The following is a 26715-nucleotide window of genomic DNA, read 5'->3' on the forward strand; positions in this document are numbered from 1 at the left end:
AGTTGTTCAAATGTGTCAAATGTGCTGGATGCTGAGGAAATACAAATAATAAAGAGAATCCATGTCACACAGTGTCTGGCATTGTGCTGATCCTTTAAACACATTAATTAATTTAACCCTAACAGCCTTAAGGTATTATCAGTAACCATTAAAATAAGGAAACTGTGCTTTAGAGAAATTAAGTGGCCTTCCCAGATGGAAGAGCTGAGAATAAAACCCACATCTGACCTTTAATCACTTTTGAAACAATTTTTAATCACTCGCCAATAAAGCCTTATTGAAAAGTCAACAGGCCTTGCCCCTAAGAAGCTCACAGTCAAGTATGAGAGCTGAAGAGTATGTCTGAGGGGTGAACTCAGCTGAGGATGGATGGCAAGGAACCACAGGATTCTTCCAGGAGGAGGTGATATTAACAGAGGAAGGGAGCAAAGGGAATCAGACATTATTAGGCATAGTCAACTAGGGAGCACAAGCTTGCTGAGCCAGGAAGCTATAGCTCCACACAGCTCAGGGGATCGCAGCTTTGCCCGGCCAAGGGGATTAACACCCCTCCCTTCCCTCATGTAGGGAACAGCCCGCCCTCAGGTACTGGATTCTCAGGAGGAGCAGGGGGAGGTAAACACACATGCAGTGGAAGTCAAAATGGCTCAGGGGGCAATGCTTCTGAGACACACCCAATAGGAGCCAACCGGTGACCCTAGAGGCCTGTCAGTCTAGCCTGGGGAAAGAATGTATTGGTTAGAAGGCAGACCCAGCACAAGCCTGGGAAAACTTGGGAAGTCGAATGGTTATTTTGAAAAAGCGCCAGGCCCTTCACAAGCCTGAGATAATATAATCCCATCTAACAAAGCTGTTCTTTTCCCTCTCTTTCTCTCTCTCACTTTTTCTCTCCCTCTCCTCTGCGCCCCCCCCCCCCTCACTGGGTAACACTTGCCCCATTTGTTTGTGGATTCTCTCTCTATAGTAATATTGTGATCCTAGCAGCTATGTAGCCAGGAGCCCCTCGGATTCCAAATGCAGGCTCCAAGCAGGACTGGGCATAGCAATGCAGCAATGGAGTGAATGGATTGCAGCTGGGAATAGCACTAAGCTACCTGGACAAGGCTGAGGCTGCTGATGCGGGACCAATGGCACAGAATCCTTGGACACTGGCCTTTGTTTTGGGTTTGATGAAAATGAAGCTGGACTTTTTCCATGGTGGACGGATAGAAATGAGACACTGGGAACCTAAGGGCAACCTCCTAATTTTACATACACCGCCCCCCTCCCACCGCCACATGGGTCTCTTGGAATGCTTTCCTTGAGATCCCATGAAATAACACCATTTCCACTGGCAGCAATACCTAAACTGAATCAAGAAGGATGCCATCCAGGGGAGGAAGGGAAGTAGGGTATTGTGAAGTTAGGGAAAGAACTTCAACAAACACAGAAGCAAATGAGGACTTGTGTTTGGGTGATGGCAAGCAGGCTGGAGCCAAAGTATGAGAGGAGAGAGCTGGCAGAGGTCACATCATGGAGGACCGTGTACATTGGGCTGAAGACACCACGAATCTACTGTGCAGATTTATACAAAAGGGAACAACTTGGATCTTTTGGGCTTCTGGATAGGATACAAAAAACCCACAAGGCTGCTGGAGACATTAGTGTGAAATGTGTGGCTTAAACTGAGGTCTGGAAGTGGACAAATTTGAGAAATTCTCTAGGATGTAGAATCTGCAGGACACAGTAATGATTAGACATGGTGGTGTCATGTGTGGAGAAGGGAGGAGCAAGGCTTGGGGATTGGGATGGGCAGTCAGTTCCCAAATATGTGTGCTCTACCTGCTTGGTGGCAGTGGGGTTCTCACCATGGACACTGGCCCTGTTCTGGCCTTATATAGGTGAAGTAAATGCATTATGACTGTGGGATGCATGTGGCTATTGAGATGTCAGTGATATAGGCAGGCACCCAGTTGGTCCCGTTCCTGGGAACTGGGCTGGGAAAGTGTGCCTCCCCACCTCATCCTTCCCCCACGCAAAACCCTTTTTCGGCCTTTACAAAGGCAATAGGCTCCCTGCATTAGACATATGGACAGCATCTATTATTGGCCACTTTTTCTGTATGCTCTAGGGATTGCTTAGCCGGTAAGCACTGCTTTTGGACCTAGCTTATCCTAGGTTACTAGCATATGGCTATTTTGGAAGGCATAGTTTCAGAAGAGCTGTGGGATCCCAGGGGCAGGGGGAGTACTTCCAGGCTCCCCAGACCCCAGCTTCTCTGGGTTCTGGAGAGCAACTTCTGGGACCTAAATGGACCTTGTTCCCAAGGAGAAGCTTGTAAAAGAAAATAAGACAATCCCTGTATTTTTAGGTCTCTGTGAAGAGAGCAAGGTGGATGGGCAACCTTACTTTCTAGGGTAAAGTGTGAACTTTTGAAAACTGAGGACTAAGAGCTACGTTCAGTCTTGGGCCAAACTTGGCCAACGACTGGGAGAAAGAAACAACAGTTGTCTTGATGCTATGAGTAGGGTGGGTGGGCTTTGTTCACCTTCCAGCTGACTTCCTCCCTCAGCTTCGTGGCCCCAAGCACTTCTGGAACTCTGTCCTTTGGTCTTCTTCCTCCCAAAGAAATTAGATGTGGCATTCCCCTTACTCAGCTCTAAATTCCTCTCTACCCTTCCTGGAGCTTCAGAAAACACTCTTTTTCCAACACAGAACTCATGAATCCCCATTCACTTTTTCCCTCACTGTATTGTGCCAATTCTGGCACCTCTCACACATGGGTTCGATTATGCCTTTCAGGTATTCCATGAGCACAGCCACCATTCAGTTGTACTACAATCTGGCATGGAGGACCTGGCACTTTATCTATCCATTACGGACAAGGTGCCCAGGTATGTTCATGAATTTAACACATGCTCCCAGAGAGCTTTTTAAAGGCTGGGGGTTGGAGGAAGGTGAATAGTGAGAGAACTGGGGTAGTGGGAAAGTTGGTATGGGAGAGATGATGTCCAGAGAAAAGGATTGCTGGCCTAAGGAAGGGCCCCAGACCCTGGGCATGCACGTTGGTGGAGCGGCAGCCTGGAGCGCCCGCCACCTCCTTCTCACCATGGGTGTGCCAACTCTTCTTTACTCTGGCAACTTGCCCTTACTTAGACTCTGCACCAGGCAGCTGAATCTAGCCCTTTGTTATGGGAAAATGCTCCCATTGAAGGGTGGGAGCAGAGCTGCTGCCTTTTATTGCTACCAGCACCACAGGCTTCTATTTGTAAACTTTCGGGCCAGGGAATCTGGGCAGTTGCCCAGGAGGACAAGAGGGAACAGTAGCCACTAATAGGGGTGTTGGGCTGAATCTAACAGTAGGTAGGGGCCTACTTGCACCTAGTGCCCCTGCCCTGTGCCCCAATGTTGCACTAGGAGTGGGATCCAGGCACAAGGTTGGGAAGGGTCTTATGAGATATGTGTATCCTGGGGGAGGACCCCTACCCCACAAGGTCAGGCTGACTCCTTGTCCTTCACTGGGGTGCCATAGTTCCCAGTCCCCAGACTTCCTGTACCCATAGTCCCTAGGCCCTCAGCCACCCTTTGAGAGGAGGCAGCCTGCACCCAGAATGCTAATGTGCCCGCTTGTCCCAGTCTCCTTATTTTTAAAGGGCAGTGGTTGGGCTGCCGTAGCAGGTAATTAGCTGGACAGATGGAGGTGGCAAGAGGTAGATGTTCTCAGTGAAATCCTGTCCTCCCTGCCAGGCTCCCTAGAGGTTCCCCAGTAACATGATGAACAAGCATGGCCTTCCAGAAGCACTCGGGTTTGGGCACACAGGATTTCCCACAAGGGCAGTTCTTTGTTTATAGCTCCTTTGTCTTTTCCCCCATTTCCATCTCTCCCACCTCCTTCCCCTTTCTGGTCATCTGCTCCACCAGGCAGGCGAGGGGCTCCTGTCTAACAGCGCCCCTCCCGATCTCAGTTATTCTGTTGGGATCCCTTTGCCAGTGAACCTGTTACATACATCAAGGGCCCAGGCAATGATACTGGGCAGGTGTGGAGCCCTTGTCACCAAGCCCATGGGGAGGTGCTGTGTTGCTGTTCTGGCAGCAGGCATAGGTGTTCAGGCTGTCACCAAGCAGGGCTTCACCTGCCAAGTGACCACTAGCTGCTAACCTCATTAGGGCTCATATCATGGAGAGAGTGGTTAAGAACCATAAGATGCAGAGATATTGACAGATTCCCTCGAAACCCTGGAAACTCGCCTACCGTTGAGCTGCTGCATCCCCCCTTCCTTGAATTAGCAGATGGAGCTGGACAAGTTGTTACAAGTACAGGGAGAACCATAAAATATGGCTTTGTATTAGTGTGGTAAATTTTATTAAACCAAGAGAAAGGGTAACTGAAACATGACAGCCATGTGTATAGTGCCTCCTGAATTTGTGATAACCCAATCTTGTTCTGAATCATCCTGCATTGACACACGGAATAGAAAGCATTGAACAGATCCAGTGTTGTAGGAGGTACAGCAGAGAACAGCTGAGTGAGGAGGGCCAGATAGGGGAAGAAGGCCTCCAACTCAGGCCTGCGCCCACTTGCTAATGAATCCCAAGCAGAAATACAGGGTCTGGCTTAAGGCTTTGTTTCATTAATTACACCTGACCTCCTGTCTCTTTCTTAATTCTCAGTTTTTCCACTTATGATTCTGGGAATAATATCTGGCCACTGGAGAAACTGAACTTATAGCACATCAATTGGTAGGAAATGGACAAAGCCATCTTTTGCTAAAGGGAGTAAAGAGCAGGACAGGAAATGGAGAAAATGCTAAGCCTACTGGCCCTTCTGGGATAGGGGGTGGCTTTGGTACTTAAGCCTGAAGGGGGTGAGACTATGTCCTTATTTTGATGATAGAGATCTGAGAGAGGCCCGGAGGGGATGAGTCACATATCCAAGGGCTAGTAAATGGCAGCCTGGATTTCTATTTGGTCTTTCGGACTCCAAAGCCTATGCTTTGCCTCTGACCCTAGGCCTCACTTGTTTTTTGTTTGTTTGTTTCGTTTGTGTGTGTGTTGACAAATGAAAAAGAAAAAAAAATTTCATTTGTAGAGGCCATTTGTGGGGAATTTTAGCTCTTGAACTGTAAGGGATTTCAAGAGATCTTCTAAAAAGATATTATTTACTCAGCTCTTCAGAGGAAGTGACTGGGGCCCAGAGATGTTAAGAAGCCTGTGCAGGGACTTCACTCATCCCAGAAGTGACTGAGGAAGGAACCAGGCCTCACAGTCTTTCCTACTGAGTGAGACTCAGAAGTCAGAGACATCCACATGATATGAAGATAGGGCCTATTTAAGATATTTGCAAGCTAATCTGTAGACTAAGGCCAACGTGTGATGTGGTTTTGGCTTCCAGAGTTGGAATAAAACAGGAGCTTAATATATACATCACAGACTATGCCCACAATTGCAAACCTTTTTTTGACCTTAGGTTTAGTTTTTATAAAAGTACACTGTTTTTTGAAAGCAATGTGATTGACAGGAAGTACAGAGATTTCCCATATACCCCCTGCTCCCACATATATATAGCCTCCCTATTATCAACATCACTCACCAGAACAGTGCATTTATTACCAAGGCTAAACCCACACTGACACATCATAAGTCTGCACTTTACCTAAGGGATAACTCTTGGTGTTGTATATTCAGTGGGTTTAGACAAATGTGTAATGATATATACTCATCACTATACTGTCTTATAGATTATTCTCACTGCCTTCAGGATCCTCTGTGCTCTGCCTACTCATCTGTTCCCTTACCCCATGGCTGGAACCCACTGACATTTTTATTGTATCCATAGTTTTGCCTTTTTAGATTCAATTTTCTAAATGGGAAATAGTACAGCTAAGTGGATTCATGATCAATTGGGCAGTTTCTGGGCTGATGTCAAGCAGGAGGGAGTTTCTAGGGATGTGTTCCAGGTTTTTGCCCTTGTTCTTACCCACTTCGATGTTTTGATGTGTTGAGTATTGGAATTAAGACTCAAAAAGCTCTCAGCAGGATGGGAGAGGGACTGGAGACAGGACTTTGGTTAGAGTTAGGAGAGATAGGGGTGTGTAGTGGATTCATGGACACATGATTGACAGCCTGAGGGCCAGGACTATAAGACAGGCCACACAGAGTGACCCGGCACTTCCTGAGCAGGGGAAGTAGGTGATAAAATAATGGTCTCCATGACAGAGACATTCCTGTGGAGACTGGGAAGCCCACATTCCCTTCGAAGACACCTGTGCCTGGCAAGTAGGTATCTGATGTCAACAGGAGGAGAGTCTTGTGTGATCAGCATGCCACACTGTTGGACTTTGCAAAAGTCATCTGTCCAGTCACTTGACCCAAGGCAAATATGGACCAAAAAACATTCCATAAAGCCAGTCTAGCCACATAAAATCTCAACAAAGACTTTGCAACCGCTTCAGGAAATGCAATCAAATGTTGCTCACTGCCTTACAATAAAACTGTTCCTCTTGGTATCCAGCCTAACTATTTATTTATTTATTTATTTATTTATTTATTTATTTATTTATTTATTTATTTATTTATTTATTTATTTATTTATTATCTATCTATCTATCTATCTATCTATTTATTTATTTTTATTTATAATTTTCCAATCATAGTATACATTCAATACCATTTTGTATCCATTTCAGATGTATCACAAAGTGGCTGGAAAGCCATGTACCATACAGAATGGTGCCCCCCACTGCTCCAAGCACCCAGCTGGCCCCATACCCTGTTATCTTGACATTGACTCTATTCCCCATACTGCAATCTGCATCTCTGTGCTTATTCTGTAACTACCAACCTGTACTGCTTAATCCCTTCACCTTTTTCACCCAGCTCCCTAACTGCCCTCCCCTCTGACAGCTGTTAGTCTGTTCTCTGTATGAGTCTGTTTCCATTTTGTTTATTTATTTTGTTCATTAGATTCCACATATTAGTGAGATCATGTGGTATTTGTCTTTCCCTCACTGCCTTATGTCATTTAACATAATACTCTCTAGGTCTATCCATGCTATCTCAAAAGATAAGATTTCCTTTTTTTTTAATAGCTGAGTAGTATTCCATTGTGTAAATGTACCACAACTTTTTTATCCACTCATCTACTGAAGGACATCTGTGTTGCTTACAAATCTTGGCTATTGTAAATAATGCTGCATATATTCTTTTGAATTAGGATTTCATGTTTCTTCAGATATGTTCCCAGAAGTGGAATCACTGAGCCATAAGGAAATTCCACTTTTAATATTTTTGAGCAATCTCCATACTGTTTTCCACAGTGGTTGCACCAATCTGCATTCCCAACAACAGTGCATGACGGTTCCCTTTTCTCCACATCCTCGCCAGCACTTGATGTTTGTCGATTTATTGATGATAGCCAATCTTACAGGTGTGAGACGATATCTCATTGTGTTTTTTTAAAATTTATCTTTATTGTTGAAAGTATTAAAGGTGTCCCATTTTTTCCCCCATTAACCCCCTGCACCTCACTCCCCAGGTCTTCACCCCATTTTTGTCTGTGTCCATGGTTATGCATATATGCATATAACACGTTAATTTCTTCCCATCTCCCACCCCCCCTTCCCTCTTCCCTCTGAGATAGAACAGTCTGTGGCATGCTTCAATGTCTCTGGGTCTATTTTGTTTGTCAGATTCTTTTGTTCATTGGCTTCTTCTTAAAGAAGACTCTTCAACATTTCATGTAGTACTGGTCTGGTGGTGATGGCCTTCTTTAGCTTTTTCTTATATGTGAAGCTCTTTATCTGACCTTCAATTCTAAATGATAGCTTTGCTAGGTAAAGTAATCTTGGTTGTAGCTTCTTGCTTTTCATCACTTTGAATATTTCTTGCTACTACCTTCTGGCCTGCAAAGTTTCTGTTGAGAAATCGGCTAACAGTCATATGGGAGCTTCCTTGTAGGTAACTAACTGCTCTTCTCTTGCCGATTTTAAGGGTCTCTCTTTGTCTTTAACCTTTTGCATTTTAATTATGATGTGTCATGGTGTGGGCCTCTTTGGGTTCCTCCTGTTTGGGACTCTCTGTGCTTCCTGGACTTGTAAGTTTATTTCTTTCACCAGGTAGGGGAAGTTTCCTGACATTTTTTCAAATAGGCGTTCAGTTTCTTGCTCTCTTTCTTCTCCTTCTGGCATCCCAATAATGTGAATGTTGGGCCACTTGAAGTTGTCCCAGAGACTCCTTATACTATCATTCATATTTCTGGATTCCTTTTCTTTTTGCTCTTCTGGTTGGGTGCTTTTTGCTTCCTCATATTCCAAATTGCTGATTTGATTCTCAGCATCCTCTACTCTACTGTTGATTCCCTGTAAATTATTCTTCCTTTCAGTTCTAGTAGACTTCCTTTCTGACTGGTTCTTTAATATGTCACTGATGATCTCACTAGTTTTCTTAATAGTCTTACTAAGATCCTTGAGCATCCTTATAACCATTGTTTTGAACTCTGTATCTAGTAGCTTGCTTGACTCCATTTCATTTAGTTCTTTTTCTGGAGATTTCTTCTATTCTTCCACTTGTGACATGTTTCTTTGCCTCCGCATCCCATTTTGGCTGCTTCCTGGTGTTTGTTTCTGTGTATTAAATAGAGCTGCTGTGTCTCCTGGAATCGGTAGAGTGGCTTTGTGTAGTAGATGTCTTGTAGGGCCCAGTGGCTCAACCTCCTCATCACGTGAGCTTGGCACCCTAGGTGCTCCCCTGTGTATGCTGTTTGCACTGTCTTATTGTAGTTGAGCCTTGGTTGGTTTTGGCATCACTGGGAAAAATTGACCCCCAGGTCAATTGGCTGTGAGGACCAGCTGCAACTATAGCTGAAGAGCTGCTGTGCTGGAGACACCCCTATGGAGCAGGATTTACTTCATTGGAGCTTTGGTGTTCACCAAGTCCGCCCCTTGAGTGTGTCACTCGTGGATGTGGTAGGGTTTTAATCTAGCATGGTCAAAGTTGACCACCAGTGCACTGTCTCTGGGGCCTCCTGGCAGTCAGTGTCTGCCTGCACCCTGCCCAGGGCCACCCAGCATGAGCTACACAGCAATCTCTGGATGACTGCCACTTGTGCTGGGCTTGGTCATGTCCAGGAGAAGCCACTATTAACCAATGAAGGATGCTGCTAGTGCCAGGCCTGGGGCCACTTATCAAGAGGTATGGGGCACGCTGAGGCCAGCTGCTGCTTATTTGAGAGATTTTAGGAAAGTCCTAAGCATGAGGATAGAGAGGCCACTTGCATAGAAAAGCCACTGGAAATGGCTTGGATGAGCTTACAAGTAGGGAGGGGCAGGGTCTCTGGGAATCACCAGGGTAGGGCAAAATGTGTGAATCTGGTTGATGGAGATTCAGAGAAGGTGCCTGCCTGCTGGGTTGCCGGGGGGGGGGGGGGGGGGGGGGAGGCTTGTTAAAGGAACAAAGGCCTCTGCCAGCTCTTTTTTCTGGGAGAAAGCTGCCTCTCTAGCTCTCTCCCTGATTCCAGGCAAGTTAATTCCTCCCCAAATGTCCCAGGTTCCTTTCAAGCTGCAGCCCAGTGCTGGAGCTCAAAGGGAGCAGGTCTGAGTAAGACTGTGTGTGGGCCCTTTAAGAGGAACTGCCTGGGACTCCAGCAGCCTCCACGTCACTTAGCCACAATCCCTGCTGATTTTTACAGTCTGAAGGTGTGGGGACTTCTCTTCCTGGCACTGGAAACCTGGGCTGGGGGGCCTGATGAGGGGCTGGGACCCCTCGCTCCTCTGGGAAACCTCCACCAACTGAGCTATCCCTCCCAATTTTAAAGCAAAGCACCTGGGTATGGGACCACGCCCATGTTCCCACGATTCTGCTCAGATTCCACCTGTGCCTTCGCCCCTCCTACCTGTCTTAATGTGTTTCTTCAGTTCTCTAGTTGTAGGACTTCTGTTCAACCAGATTTCAGGAGGTTCTGAATGATGGTTGTTCTGTATTTTAGTCGTAGTTTTGATGTAGTTGTGGGAGGTGGTGGGTACTGTGGTTACCTATGCCACCATCTTGTTGTCTCTCTCATTGTGGTTTTAATTTGAATTTCTCTGGTAATTAGTGATGTTGAGTAACTTTTCATATGTCTATTTCCTATCTGTATGTCTTTGCTGAAGAAATGTCTATTTAGGTCTTCTGTCCACTTTTTCATTGGGTGGTTTGTTTTTCTGGTGTTAAGTTGTCTGGGTTATTAATAAGTTTTGGATATTAACCAATTATCAGATGTATCATTGGCAAATATCTTCTCCAACTCAGTAGATTGTCTTTGCATTTTGTTGATGATTTTCTTTACTGTGCAGAAACATTTTAGTTTGATGTAGTCCCATTTGTTTATGTTTTCCTTTGTTTCCCTTGCCCCAGGAGATATTTCAGGAAAAATTTGCTACTAGAAATGTCTGAGATTTTACTGCCTATGTTTTCTTCTAGGACTTTTTATAGTTTTGAGTCTTATATTTAAGTCTTTAATTCATTTTGAATTTGCTCTTGTGTATGGTGTAAGAAGGTGGTCTAGTTTCATTTTTAGCATGTATCTTTTCAATTTTCCCAACACATTTGTTGAATAGACTGTCTTTACTCCATTGTATGTTCTTGTCTCCTTTGTCAAATGTTAATTCACCATAGAGACGTGAGTTTATTTCTGTGCACTCTATTCTGTCCCACTGATTTATATGTCTGTTTTTATGCCATCATCACGTTGTTTTTGTTGTTGTTGTTTGTTTGGCCTTTGGACATTATTTTCATTGCTTTTCAGAGAGAGTGGAAGGGAGAGAGAGAGAGAGAAACATTGACATGAGAGAGACATCATGAGCGGTGGGGATCGAGCTACAACTGAGGTTAGAGCGTCTGAGGGCCAATGCTCTAACCACTGAGTGAAACAGGCTAGGGCGGTACCATGCTGTTTTGATTACTGTGGCCTTGTATTATATAGTTTGACATCAGATAGCATGATACTTCAAACTTTGTTCTTTCTCAAGCAAGATTGCTTTGGTTTTTCAGTCTTTTGTGGCCCTATAACTTTTTGGAGTATTTGTTCTACTTCTGCAAATACTCCATTGGTATTTTGATAGAAATTTCAGTGAATCTATAGATTGCTTTGGGTATTATCGACATTTTAATGATATTAATTCTTTCTATCCTTGAACACAGTATATACTTCCATTTATTTGTATTTTCTTCAATTTCTTTTTTCAGAATAGTATAATTTTTCAAGCACAGGTCTTTTACCTCCTTAGTTAAATTTATTCCTAGGCCCTTATTTTTCCTTATGTAACTATAAATGGGATTGCTTTCTTAGTTTCTCTTTCTGATAGTTCATTATTGGTGTATAAAGCTGCCACTGATTTCTGAATATTAATTTTGTATCCTGCGACTTTACAGAATTCATTTATCAGTCCTAATAGTTTTTAGTGGAGTCTTTAGTTTTTTCTATATACAGTATCATGTCATCTGCAAATAATAACAGTTTTACTTTTTCCTTTCCAATTTGGATGCCTTTGATTTCTTCTTCTCTGATGGCTGTGGCCAGGCCTTCCAGTACTGTGTTGAGTAAGAGGGTGAAAGTGGACATCCCTGTCTTGTCTCTGAACTTAAGGGAAATGGTTTTAGTGTTCCCTTGTAGAGTATAATGTTGGCTGTAGGTTTTTCATATAAGCCTTTATTATGCTGAGGTATGATCCCTCTATTCCCACTTTGCTAAAAGTTTTTAATCATTAATAGGTGCTGGATTTTGTCAAATGCTTTTTCTGCATCATAATATGAGTATATGGTTTTCATCCTTCATTTAATTGATTCGAGGATATGGTACCAACGTTGCATTCCAGAAATAAATCTCACTTGATCATCCTTCACACTCCTTTTAATGCATTTTTATATCTATGTTCATCAGGGAAATTGGTGTATAATTTTCTTTCGTTGTATTGCCTTTATCTGGTTTAGAATTAGGATAATGCTGGCCTCATAAACAGCGTGGGAGTCTTCCCTCCTCTTGAATTTCTTGAAATAGTTTGAGAAGGATACGTGGTAATTCTCTTTGACTGGTAAAATTCACTGGCGAACCCGCCTGGCCCAGGATTTTTGTTTACTGGGAGTCTTGATTACTGCTTTGATTTCATTAGTTGTAATTGGTCTGTTCAGATTTTCTGTTTCTTCTTGATTCAGTTTTGGGACATTGAATGTTTATAGGAATTTATACATTTCTTCCAGATTGTCCAATTTGTTGGCATATAGTTGTTCTGGATATTTTCTTATAATCCTTTGTATTTCTGTGGAGTCAGTGTTACTTCTCTTTCATTTATAATTTTATTTATTTGGGAATCTTCCTTTTTTCTTCTGATGGGTCTGCTTAAAGTTTATCAATCTTGTTTATCTTTTCAAAGAACCAGTTCTTGGTTTCATGATCTTTGTTTGTTTTTTTTAGACTCTATTACATTTATTTCTGCTCTGATTTTTATTATTTCCCTCCTTCTACTTACCTTGGGCTTTGTTTGGTGTTTTTTTCCTAGTTTCTTTAGGTGTAAGATTACACTGTTTATTTGAGACTTTTCTTGCTTCTTGAGGTAGACCTGTAATGCTATGAATTTCCCTCTTAGGATGGGCTTTGCTGTGTCTGATATATTTGGAAGTGTGTTGTTGTTGTTTTTAAATTTTCATTTGTCTTAAGGAATCTTTTTATTTCTTTTTTGATCTCATCAACCCATTCATTATTTAGTGATGCTATTTAGCCTCCATGTGTTTGTGTGTTTTTCATTTTTTTCCTTGTAATTGATTTCTAATTTCATACTATTGTGGTCAGAAAAGATGCTCGATATAATTTTAATCTTCTTAAATTTATTGAGACTTGCTTTGTGTTCTAACCTGTGGTCCATCCTAGAGAATGTTCCATGTATACTTGAAAAGAATATATATTCTGTTGCTTTGGACTGAAATGCTCTGAAAATATCAATTCCATTTGGTCTAGTGTGTCATTTAAGGCCACTGTTTTCTTGCTGATTTTATGTCTGGAAGATCTATCTATTGATGTCAATGGGGTGTTAAAATGTGCTACTATGACTATGTTACTGTTGGTATCTCCCTTTATGTCCATCAATATTTTCTTTATATATTTAGGTGCTCCTATGTTGGGTGCATATGTGTTTACAATGATTATCTTCTCTTGTTGTATCTTTAGTATTATGTACTCTCTTTCTTTGTCTCTTATTATAGCCTTTGTTTTGAAGTCCGTTTTGTCTGATATTAATGTTGCTACCCCAGCTTGTTTTTTGTTTCTGTTTGCATGAAATATGTTTTTCCAATTGTTTAATTTTAGTCTGTGTATTCATTTTTCACTGGTTATTTTTTATGGTTTCTATGCCCTTTTAATGCCTACTCTCTCTTTAAGTTCTCACTAAGATTATCCATTCTTTCCCTAAGGTCCTTGAGCATCCTTATAACCACTGGTAGCTTGGTTGCTTCCATTTCATTTCATTCCTTTTCTGGGGATTTCTATTTTTTTTTTCCATTTGGGGCATTTCTTTGTCTCCCTATTTTATCTGCCTTTCTGTGTTTGTCTCTGTGTATTAGGCAGATCTGCTACGACTCTCAAACTTGTTATGGTGGCTTTATCTGTCTTGTGGAGTTCAGTGGCACAGTCTTCCAGATTATCGGAGCTAGGTGCTCCATAAATATCTCTTGTTTGGGCTATGCTTTCATTGTTGAGTCTTGAATACTGTTGGCTTGTTTGTATATGGGGTTCACCCTTAGCCTGGCCGACTATGAGGATCCACCCTGACTGCAGTGCATGAGCTGCTGTGCAGGGGCTGCCACCCCCACCCCCAAGGCAAAGTTGTTTCCAGCAGTCTATTGCCTGCTGGGATCTCCCTTTGGGTGTGCCATTTGTGTCAGACTAACTTCTTATTGTTGATACTGTCTTCTTTTCTGTCCTCAGTGGAGACAGAGGTGTACACTACCTTCTTTCCAGTCACTCTTGTATTTGAAGGCTTGCATTTAAGTCTCACCTCTCCTTTTGGTCTAATTCTACCAACCAAAGACTGCGCTTGATCCTCTAAAGGGTTTTACTCCCCACTGGGAAATGAGTAAAGCACTTCTGCTTAAAATAAAACAAAACAAAATGTAATCCAACTCTAGGCTACTGTTTTGGTTTGCAAAGTGGAAAACAAAACAGAACCATTTTCCAGGTACTGTTATGTTATTGTCTCTATAATGTGATCAAAAATATTTTCTAAGTGATTCATCTACAATCCAATAAGAACGATGGCTGTTGCTTTTCAATTAAAGGAGCCAAGGAGCATCAGTGAGCATTTTATTTTATGAAGAGGAAGTTGCACAGGAGTTTGGGCCATTTGCCTAAGGCATCAAGGTCTGGGTCTGGGATGTCTGCAACCCCAGGAGGGGCAGCTGGGACTGCAAGTCAGATAATGGAAGGACCAGGCTACCCCCCAGGGTTGACATGAGAGAGGGCTACCCATGGTGGAGGTTTTTAACTTCACTGCACTGTTTTCCTGCCACTCAAAGATCTCTTTGTAGCCTGCTAAGTTTGAAAACTGTTATTGATAATAGTAGTTCATATTTGTAAGGTGCTTTCTATTTTATAGAGCTGCCTTCTGTCCATTATCTGAGTTGGTTCTGATAGTACCCTGGGATTGGAACAGATACTATCTTTCCTATTTTACAGAAGAGAAAGCAAAAGCATTGAGATGTTTACTACTTTGCTCATGCTGAAGAGGCTTCACCTCTCTTGTCCTCCTAATTCTGTATGTGGGTGCCCCCTTATGAAAGTCAAGGATTTTTTGTTGAATTATCATTTGGGATAGAAGTACTACCCCCTAAATGGTAGTACTATACAGTACTAATAAGGAACTCTGAGCTCTATTCTTGTGAATACAGAGGGGGCTGGGTATAGGGAATGGTGCTATCTTCGCAGACAGGCAAAAGCTAGGAAGGGTGACCTGGGAACCTTGGAGAGGGCCTAACTGTACCCTCAAAGGTCAGATTCCTTATTCCTTTACCCTTTGTATTTCCAGGCTGTTGGAAAGGTCTTATTTAAGCATTCCAGCCTCATTTGTTATGCTTCTTGGGATTAAGGCAAAGACCCATCTCCATAGCAAGGCATTGTTTGGAAGAGGTGGTAGCTGCTTCTGAGACCACTCTGTTGGTGTCAGTAGTAATGAGTGACAGCCCTCCCCCTGCCTCACCAGGAAAAGATGAAGCTTGGGTGACAACAGTTAGGGTAGAAAGAGTCTCCTGGGCTTGTCTCACTAGAGAGCTCACTCCACTTTCAACCACGGAGGGTCAAGGTTTTTAAAGTATATAAGAATATACTTAGCACTACAGAACTGTGCTCTTAGAAATGACTAAGATGGTGAATTTCATGTTTTGTGCATTTTAACACAAAAATACAAAAGTAATTGATTGTAATAATTGATCATAGCTTGTGACTCAAATAGAACAGGGGTAGGTAAAAGCAGGGTGGTAGTTGTGAGTATGTGAAACAGAGCTTATTCTTGTATTATTATTCATTAATGACTGTATTACTTATTTGTATTACAACTGTAAGCCTACTTTTGCCCACTCTGTATTAAAAGACTATAACAATAGGTAGTATTTCCCTGACCTAGTTCCCCCACCTCCCTTCTTAGGAGCAATGACTTTCAATGTTTTAGCTGTTTCTTCATACATTTACATATATTCATAGTTCTAAATAATATGTATGTATTGCTATATTTTAATGTATCGATTATGGTACCTATTGACTTTCTATTTATGGTAATGAGGATTTAGTTCTCTTACATTGCCATCCCCTCTGATTTTTTACCACCTATATAGTACATTTGAATTTTAGTTAAATCAGTATTCAGAATACATTGTTATACCTATTTGAATATTAGTCACAACTGACCATTATGTTATGGTTATATTTCTTTTTGTTTTCCCCCCACTAAAGTTAATAACTGTCTTGTCTTGCTTGATTTTTTGCTTTACTTTTCTTTGCACTTACCAATAACCTCTCAGAATAATCTTCCTCAGTCTAATTAGGCAATCAATTAGTTCCAAGACATTTCTTGGAGACTTCACTTCTGGACACTGTTGTTCTGTGTGGAGGGCTTGCTCTTAGGCCTGTAGTAGGACTGTTATGCTGAACTTGCCTCTATTCTGGTCCCCAAAATTCCTTTTGCTTTTCTTTGATGTACAATTCCTATTTCTAGGATCTTTTGCCTTCCTCTTTTTGGTTTGCTCCATTGCTTTGATGAAACACATTCTCCAGAAGTTTTCTCAGGTTCAGAAGATGAGCAGTGGCCAAGGGCATGGTGATAACAGTCTATGGTATGGCACTGCACTCCCTACTGGCGCCTTGTGCACCTGGTGCACAGCAATCTCCACTTCCTTGTGTTGGATCCTTTGTTTTCTGAAGGCCATGTGGTCCTTTTCTTATTCCTTAATCTTGCTGGAGGATTTTGATTTTTAGGAAGGCCGGTTGGTGGTACGACCCTCTCACATTCACACTAATAAGTGGCAGAACTGTAACTTGAACCTGGATCCAAGTTCTTGAACCCTGGCTCAAGTTCTCTGGTCTTCTTCCCTTTAAGCTACCATCCCTACTCCTCCTATTGTGCCCAGGACCAGCATTCCTTCACCACTGCTCATCTACCTATCCTCGCTCTTGTACCACGCCTCCCCTTTTCTTCCTCCCTAGGCAGCCCCATTGTTGATGTCTTATCTACAACACCCGGCACTTTTGCCTGGGCCCTGTGCAAGGCATTGTCTCCCAGAAGGAAACCTAGGATCTATGAGGTGACCTGGATGTTTTACCCTTTTGAGTGGCTAGTCTATTTGGTGGTGGGGAATGTGGTTTATAAGGATCAAGGGCAGCACTGCCTCCTCCCTTTGCCTGTCACACAGCCCTGCTCATCCATGGCCCTGTGAATTGGCAGGAGGTCAGTGGAAGGATCCCCTCTACAGCATGCCTGATAGTCTTTGCCTGGAAAACTTCAGGCCTGAATAATGCAGTTAAGGAGTAGTGCATCAGGAGAAAATGAGGTTCCTCTGAAGTCCCTTGTAATTCAGTAGGTAAGAGCATGTTGAGATGGCAGAGAAGGTGGAAGAGCTGTTGCCTCTACAGGCTACCTCCTCCTTACCAAGTTCTTTAAGAAGAAGCTAATGAACTAAAGAATCTGACATATTCTTTCTCTCCCTCCCCCTTCTTTTCTTTTTTAAATTTATCTTTATTGTCAAAAGTATTAAAGGTGTCCCATTCCTCCCCCCCCACATTGACTCTCTCTACCCTGCTTCCACCCCCCTCCCCAGGCCTTCATTTTTGTCTGTGTCCATGGGTTGTGCATATATGCATATAACTTCTTTGGTTAATCTCTTTCCACCCTCACCACCCTTCCCTCTTCCCTCTGAGATATGACCATCTGCTGCATGCTTCAATGCCTCTGGGTCTATTTTGCTTGTCAGATTCTTTAGTTTATTAGCATCTTCTTAAAGAAGACCCTTCAACATTTCATGTAATATTGGTCTGGTGGTGATGAACTCCTTTAGCTTTTCCTATCTGTGAAGGTATTTATCTGACCTTCAATTCTAAATGATAGCTTTGCTGGGTAAAGTAATCTTGGTTGTAGGTTCTTGCTTTTCATCACTTTGAATATTTCTTGCCACTCCCTTCTGGCCTGCAAAGTTTCTGTTGAGAAATCAACTGACAGTCTTATGGGAGCTCCCTTGTAGGTAACTAACTGCTTTTCTCTTGCTGCTTTTAAGGTTCTCTCTTTGTCTTTAACCTTTGCATTGCCTTTCTTGGGAAGTTTTCCAGGCAGAGTAGAAGCAAAATGGCAGTTAATGCCAGAAGTTATGCATAAATGAAATCCACATGTAATTCCCAAGCCTTGCTTTAGTCATTAGTTTCCATTTTTCTTACCAACAAAACCTTTCCCTGAGTTGCTAGAGAAAAAAAACATTGATTTGTGTCCTTTCCCTTTTCATTTCCTTTGCTTCCTTTCTCTGCTTCTGATTGAGACACAAGTTAGCAATGAAATGACCCAAATAAGGCTCTCAGATATTTTTCAAGAAGATGTAAAAAGGCAAGAGGCCTAATTAATCCATAAATTAGATAATCAAACCCAAACTCATTTAAGGTGACTATATACTATTTACTCTTTCATTCATTCACTCACTCAGTGGTCTTTTATTGATCTAATAAAATTCTTGGCTCTGATGTTATAATATTATATAGTATCTTTCATTTTGAGGTATTTAAAGTATATTTAAAGCAAAGTGTGGGGGATTAAAAATAATTTTCCTCCCTCTTCTAAGTTCTTCTAGCTGACCTAATCAAATTTAACAGGTGAACATGTCCAGAGTTTATTATATGAATGCATGTTCAGGGGTGCCATAAGAATAGAGACCCAAAGAGGCATTGGGCAATTGAGGTTCACATGCCATTCTGAAGCTAAAAAGAAGGGGGGTTGTGCTTTGGGGCTTCAAAGGGCTTCAAAGTGTGGGAAGGCAATTCACATGGAGATGGAAAAGCAAGTGTCTGGTAAATAAATGTTTGGTGGGCCATCTTTAACAATGGGACACAGAGAAAACTTTGTTCAGATAGGCCTTGCTAGGTTCCTCTCCATCACACACTGGTATGTATTAAACTGTAGTTATCTGTGATGAGATCTCCTTTCCTGGGGCAGGGCCTCTATCTAAATTCCTTTTAGGCAGTTGAGGGGAAAGTCAAAGGCTTTTTCCCTGTCTTTTGTTTCTTAATAACTAGCTTAAAATCACTTTTCCCAAAAGGTATATTTTGGGTTAGCAAACTTGCCTCCCTTCAGAAGTGACCTCTTGTGGATTATAACCAGACCATGAACCTGGTTGGTTTTGCTCTCTTGGTATGGGGCCCTCTGTGTCCCTGTTTGGGCTGAAGGACAGGCAGTATGCTCAGAGTGAGAGCCCAATAAATGTTGTTAGTGATGGGATGCTTGATCAATAAAGTGAATCCTGCCATTGTCACCAGGGCGTAAATCTGTACTCTTGTGTGAGAATTTCCCCTTGAATGTGCTTCTAAGGGTACTCTATCAGACTAATGGTTTCCCAGAACTGGGGGGCATAAGGGAAAAGGCCTTGGTGATTTGCTGCTGAATGGAAAGCCGACAGTCACAGGATTAGTTTAGGCCTTGCTGCCCTGCAAACACCCACTCATGCCACCCACAGCTGTGAGGGTCCTTGCCTAGGTTCAGCTTTCTTTAGCATTTGCTTGTGATTTCTTTGAAGTCAGCTCAAATCTTATCTCCTTGGGTGGGAGGAGGAGGTGTGTTGGCATGGACAGAGGATTAGGGTGAGATCAGACTTGGAATCAGCAGGCCCTGGTCCTGGCCGCCATGAACATTGTGTGCATGGTTCTGAATCAAGAGCCAGAGAGCCACAGAAGTCCAGTGCTTGGGGCTCAGGACTCTCTAAAAACCACTTGTATCTGGAGGTGGCCTGGACTAATACCTTCATCTGCACTCTTACTCTGGCTCCTGTCAAACTCCTGGTGCCTGGCATGCAGGTGGTGTGGAACAGATGTTCAATACGTGTTTTTGAATGAATGAATGAATGAATGAATTCTGAGAACATCACTTGCTCTCCACTGAAGCACTCCACCAATCAGTCTGCAGGGAGAGAAGGTTTTAATTCTGTCTCCTCACAGTGCCCACCACACAGGGTCAGAACCACAAATCTCAGTTTAACACATGTTCATTAAGCACCTATTGCTTGCCCAGGCCTATACTGAATGACAGGGAAGGGGTATGTGACCTCAAGGAGTTTCCAACATCTGCAAATAAATCCTTTCATGTGAATTTCTCCTTTCATGTGAACTTTCCATGCTTTAGGTAAATAGCATCTGCTTTGCCCTCTGTGAGGGCATGTGAATGGCACCGTGCTCAGCAGCCTTTTTGATTTTAGAGAACCCTGCCACGCCCACCGTCCCTAGGTAGACTAGCCGAGATAACTCTCTTGCGCACATTAATGCTGGGACCTCTGCCCCCTCCATTTCAGGACATGAACATTTTTGAAAACTCTGAAGAGTACAAGTTTTCTGCTCAGACTGTAGTGGGTGAAGGGCACCTCAGTGCTAGTAGCTTTCCATTTATCATCTTACGCCTTTCTTTCTTTTTCCCTGCCCAGCCATTTCCAGCCTGATTTAATTTTCATGCCTACTCCGTGGCTCCTCATGAAACTTGTCTGCCTTACTTCCCTCTGGCCTATGGGTCTTTTCACCATCCTCCAAGCCCTCCTTCTCACCTTGGAAGATTTTTGCTAGAAATGCAAATTCTTTTCTTAATGAGGTGTGCTTCTGAGTGTGTGTATGTGTTGAGGAATCTGCCTCACACATTGACCAAGACACAACCACATATAAGACCCTTGCTCTTGCTACCAATGTAGGTCTCCTCTGAGCTTGTCAGGGTAGTATGTGGCCCCTTTTTGTCCACAGTAGCCTAGAAACGTAAGCAACCACTTGGGATAGAGAAGTACCAGGTGGGTTTCAGAGTGGGTGAGTAGGATGTGGCCTGAGAGGAGAGTGGGCAGGATGGGGTCCTGTGGGAACCACACAATGGGATGATGTCAACTTCTTAGTTTAGAAGGACTTTTATACACCATGTTCTGAACATAGTTTCCCAGTGAAAGGTAGATGGGAGCCCATTCCAGACACCATCTCTTGGGTATTGATCTTCCCCTATCCTCCACCAGTATTTACACTGCTCTTCCAGGGTTAGTTGTTCAATAGGGGATGGAGGGTTTGGAGAGTTTCTTGTAAGGCAGTTCATTAAGATTTAATGGAGCATTTCCTGCCAGATGGGATTGTAAAATCCAAATAGTTTAGAGTTAGTGATCACAGAATCATTTTGCTTGTCAGCTAGGAAAGGCCAGACATGAAATTATGCCATTTCTTGCCCTCTTCTCTGCAGCCCTCCCCAACTACACCACTAGAATGCAGCTAAGCTGGGCCAGAGCATCTTCTGGTCAGGCCTCTTTCCCACTGGCAGCCAAGAATGCAGCCCCGGCCAATGGGTGGGCATTTAGCAAGGCAGAGAGCTTCATAAGAAGTGGTGGTGTCTGTGCAGGGTCCAGGTGGCCACAAGACCCTATGCAGTGCACAGACTACTTGACTCTGGCCTTGGGGAACAAAACCATAGCCCAGGCATCCTTTGGATGCCCTTAATCCCCTGCAGTGGTTTTCCAGGGCCTTGATCTGTCAGGGTACTACCTTTTCAACAGAGTGAGTTGAACAGCTGAAGGAAATGAGTTGGAAAAGGGGTGGTATCAGTGTGCGAGTGAGTATATTTCAGTGTGTGCATGCACATACATGAGACAAAGAAACAGAAACAGAGACAGAGAGACAGACAAAGGATGAGAGATGGGACAGAGAGGGAGATAGGGACAGAGAGAAAGAGAGAAACAAGGCTATGGGGCAGAAAAATAGAAGGGCACCAGTTGTCTTCCCCAGGGCTGGGACTTTTGATCAAAGTTATCTCAGCTGTATCTACATCCACAGGAGACAGGATGGACGTGAGAGCAAGGAAGGACAGAGGAAGGACAGCTCAGGGGAGGCCAGATGTTACAACAACAGCAGGATCCCTGGGGGCTTTTTGGTCTGCTCCTTCACTCTTGGGCTGAGAACAAGCTTGATTAATGTTCCCCAAAAAGCTGGAGAGAGGGTGGGATTTAGAGCTGCCACAAAGCATTCATTGGAACCAGCTCTAGACTCCAAAAGACTCTGCCACTTACCTGACCGGCATGACCACTCTGCAGCCACATAAAAAGGAGATGCTCTCATGGTGGGTGTGAATGAGACGGCATGGCAGAACTTCTAGAGCATACGAGGCATCCAGTAAGCTGATGTTAGCACCTTCCCTCCCTTATGTAAAGGAGATGCCTGGCACAGCCCCAGACACCTGCTTGGCTATCAGTGATGGGATTGTTAATCCTGAGAACCACTCAGCAGTTGTCTTTCAGCCCTGGAAACAGGCAGATCCAAGATCTGGGCAGAGCCATCCAGCAGATCCTGGTACTGCCCTGCCATGCAGTCCTTACTGTGTCTTGTGTGGTTCCCAGCTTGACTCATCTTCACAGATACTCAGCGTGGGAGGTGAGAGGGTTGTTACTGCCAACAACTCCTCGGGTGGCTAGGTTTGAGCTCTGGCTTTGCCACTAACTGGCTGTTGGAAGTCCCAGGTTAAGTACTCCACCCTGAGCAGGGGTGAGGATGGGAGATCCTGCAGGCAGTGCTGTGCTTTTCCCATGTCTGAGTGACCCCCCACCCCACTGTGAGTGCCCACTAAGGCTCAGAGGCAGACTCCTCCCTGAAGATAACACTCCAAGCAGCCTTTATCGAGCACCCATGCCTGGCAGCATGATGGTGGCGTAGTGGAGTGGGAGCAGCCAGTGGTAAATAAGAATGGTCATGATGCAGGAAGTGCCACTACAAAGGAAAACCCTGGGGTGGATGAAGCATGGGGGTGCGGGACCATGAGGTGAGATGAACCGAGGGAGTGCTTCTCTGAAAAGGCAATATTTATGTTCAGACCAGAAATGTAAGAAGGATCCAGTTACACAGAGTTCAGGGTAGAGACTTCCAAGTGAGGGGAACTAAGCAGGAGTGAAATCTCCCAGGTCTGACATCCCTGGTCTCCTGGAGAGTCCATAAAGATGGCTCATGGTCGACAAAGGGAAGGGTTGTGTAGCGAGTGAGGCCAGAGCACTAGGCTTGTCCTTGTAGGCATGGAAGGCATTTGGATTTTATTCTAAAATGAGATGAGAAGAAACTGGAAGAGTTTTAAGCAAGCAAGTGACATCTGATTTATATCTGAAAAAAAGTAATTCTGACTGCTCTTTAAAAATAAATTATAAGAGAGGAAAAGTTACAAGCGAGAAGTAGTAGTAGGCTGGGTGAGAGCTGACAGAAGTTTGGACAGGGAGTGGCCCTGGCAACAGCACCTGCCTGTTGGGCAAATTACAGGTATGTGTGCTTTCATTTTTTTTTTTAATTTTTTTTTTTTTTTTTTTTTTTTTTTACTAAGGTATACTTTACATACGGTAAAATTCACCCTGTTTGGTGTAAAGTTCTTTGAGTTTTGACAAATGCACATAACCATGTGTGACTACCACCACAATCAAGCAGAATATTTACATCACCCTCCAAGTCCCCATGTCCCACCTCTTACTCCTGCCAACCAATGATCTGTTTGTCCATATAAATGGATCACACAGTGCATAGTACATGGAGTCTTAGCTTAATGCATTTGAGAGTGACCCCTGTTGCTGCAGAGATCAAGAGTTCACTCCTATGAAATGGAAGCAGTAATAAAAAACTCCCAGCAAACAAAAGTCCTGGACCAGATGGATTTACAGGTGAGTTTTACCAAACATTCAAAGAAGAATGAACACCTATTCTATTCAAACTATTCCAGAAAATTCAAGAGGAGGGAAAACTCCCAGACTCCTTTTATGAAGCCAGCATCATTCTAATCCCAAAACCAGATAAAGACACTACAAAGAAAGAAAATTACAGGCCAATATCCCTGATGAACATAGATGCTAAAGTCCTCACTAAAATACTAGCAAGCCGGATCCAGCAATATATTAAAAAGATCATACATCATGACCAAGTGGGATTTATTCCAGGGATGCAAGGCTGGTACAACATCCTCAAATCAATAAATGTGATACATCACATAAACAAAGTGAAGGACAAAAATCATATGATCATATCAATAGACACAGAAGAAGCATTCGACAAAATCCAGCACCCATTTCTGAAAAAAACTTTCAGCAAAGTGGGAATAGAGGGATCATACCTCAACATAATAAAGGCCATATACGACAGACCTACAGCCAACATCATACTCAATGGGCAAAAACTAAAACCAATCCATTAAAAACCAGAACAAGACAGGGATCTCAGCTTTCACCACCCTTATTCAACATAGTACTGGAAGTCCTTGTCACAGCCATCAGACAGTAAGAAAACATAAAAGGTGTCCAAACTGGAAAGGAGGAAGTAAAACTGTCATTATTTGCAGATGACATGATATTGTACATAGAAAACCCTAAAGGCTCCGTCAAAGTACTACTGGATTTGATAAATGAATTTGGCAAGGTAGCTGGATACAAAATCAACATCCAGAAATCAATGGCATTCTTATACACCAACAATGAACTTTCAGAGAGAGAGACTAAAAAAGCAATAACATTTACCATTGCAACTAAAAAAATAAGATACCTAGGAATAAACTTAACCAAGGATGTAAAAAACCTGTACTCGGAAAACTATGTGACACTGAAAAAATAGAGGAAGATTTAAACAAGTGGAAGAAGATACCATGCTCATGGACTGGAAGAATTAATATCATTAAAATGTCCATACTACCCAAAGCAATCTATAAATTCAACACAATTCCTATTAAAATACCAACAGCATATTTCACAGATTTAGAACAAACATTTCGAAAATTTATATGGAATCAAAAAAGACCCTGAATAGCTGCAGCCATCTTGAGAAAAAAGAACAGAGTGGGAGGGATCACATTACCAGACTTCAAACTGTATTCCAAAGCCACTGTAATCACAACGGCCTGGTATTGGTACAACAACAGGCATGTAGATCAATGGAACAGAACAGAGACCCCAGAAATAGACCCACACCATTATGGTCAGTTAATATTTGCCAAAGGAGGCAAGAGTATCCAATGGAGTAAAGACTGTCTCTTCAATAAGTGGTGCTGGGAAAATTGGACAGATACATGCAAAAGAATGAAACTAGACCACCAACTTTCACCATTCACAAAAATAAACTCAAAATGTATCAAAGACTTAAATGTAAGTCACAAAACCATAAAAATCCTGGAAGAAAACATAGGCAGTAAAGTCACAGACATCCCATGTAGTGGAATTTTCACTGATACATCTCCTAGGGCAAGAAAAACAAAAGAAAAAATAAACATATGGGACTACATCAAACTCAAAAGCTTCTGCACAGCAAAAGAAAACAGCCTCAAAATACAAAGTAACCCCACGGTCTGGGAAAACATATTTGCCAAGGATGCATCTGATAAGGGGCTAATTTCCAAAGTGTACAAAGAGCTCATATTAGTCAGCAAGAGGAAGACAAAAACCCAATTAAGAAATGGGCATAGGACCTGAATAGACACTTCTCCAAAGAGGACATACGGATGGCCAAGAGACACATGAGAAAATGCTCAACATCGATAATCATCAGAGAGATGCAAATTAAAACCACAATCAGGTGTCACTTCACACCTGTCAGAATGGCTCAATCAACAAATCAACAAAGGACTCCTGCTGGTGAGGGTGTGGGGAAAGGGGACCCTAGTGCACTGCTGGTGGGAATGCAGACTGGGGCAGCCACTGTAGAAAACAGTATGGAGGTTCCTCAAAAAATTAAAAATGGAACTGCCTTTTGACCCAGTGATCCCACTTCTAGGAATATATCCTAAGAATCCAGAAACACTAATCAGAAAGAATATATGCACCCCTGTGTTCATAGCAGCACAGTTTACAATAGCTAAGATCTGGAAACAGCCCAAGTGCCCATCAGTAGATGAGTGGATAGAAAAGCTGTGGGACATTTACACCATGGAATACTACGCAGCTATAAAGAAGAAGAATCTCGTGCCCTTTGGGACAGTATGGATGGGCCTGGGGAATATTATGCTAAGTGAAATAAGCCAGGCAGAGAAAGACAAATATCACATGATCTCGCTTATGCGTGGAATCTAACAAACTTAATAAACTGATGAACAGAATAGATTCAATGACATGGAAGCATAGATAAGACTGACGAATGTCAGAGGGAGGGAGGAGGATGGGAGGGTGGAGGAGAAGAGAGTAACCAAAGAATTTATATGCATCTATGCACAACCCAAGGACAAGGACAATGGTGGGGAGAGGGACGGGGTAGGGGGATGGAACGGGGTGGAGCGGGTCATTGGGGAGAAAAAGGGACACCTGTAATATTTTAAACAAAAATAAAATTTAAAAATAAATAAATAAATAAATAAATAAATAAATAAACAAACAAACAAACAAATAAAAGTATTAGCAAATGCCAAAAAAATAAAAAATAAAAAAAAATAGAGTTCACTCCTTTTTCCTGATGGGTATTATTCCATTCTATGGTAATACAAATTTGTTTTTCATTCACCAGTTGAAGGTCATTTATGTTTTCAGTTTTTGGTAATTTAAAATAAAGCTTTGTGTGTTGCGTACAGGTTTTTACAAAAACGTAAGTTTTTATTTCACTTGGGTAAATACTTAGATGTGGGATTGCTGGGTCAGCTGGAAAGGGTAAGTTTAACTTCCTAAGGGACTGCTAACCTGTTTTCCGTAGGGTAGAGGCTGTACCGTTTTGCATTCCCACCAGCAGTGTATGTAGTGCCAGTTCTGAATCCTCACAAGCACTTGGTATTGCTCTTTTTTTAAAAAAAATCTTTTTTCTCCATTCTGATACATATATAGTGGTATCGCATGCTTTTCATTTGCATTTCCCTAATGATTAATGAGGCATTTTTTATCTGCTTATTTGCAATCACTGTATCTTCTTGGGTGAAGTATCTATTTAAATCTTTCATACCTTTTTGTATTGCCTTTTTTGTTTTTATCGAGTTGTTTTGAGAGTTCTTTATATATTCTGGATGCAAGTGCTTTATCAGATACGTGACTTGC

General features: G+C 42.6%; 1 protein-coding gene across 2 annotated transcripts in view; it reads left to right on the forward strand.

The window, feature by feature from the left end:
- GRIK4 (glutamate ionotropic receptor kainate type subunit 4) overlaps positions 1 to 26715 on the forward strand; it is a 428146-nt gene that overhangs the window by 41817 nt on the left and 359614 nt on the right. The window lies entirely within an intron of this gene.

Source organism: Miniopterus natalensis, chromosome 20, assembly GCF_054644295.1.
Source record: "Miniopterus natalensis isolate mMinNat1 chromosome 20, mMinNat1.hap1, whole genome shotgun sequence".
Taxonomy (NCBI): domain Eukaryota; kingdom Metazoa; phylum Chordata; class Mammalia; order Chiroptera; family Miniopteridae; genus Miniopterus; species Miniopterus natalensis.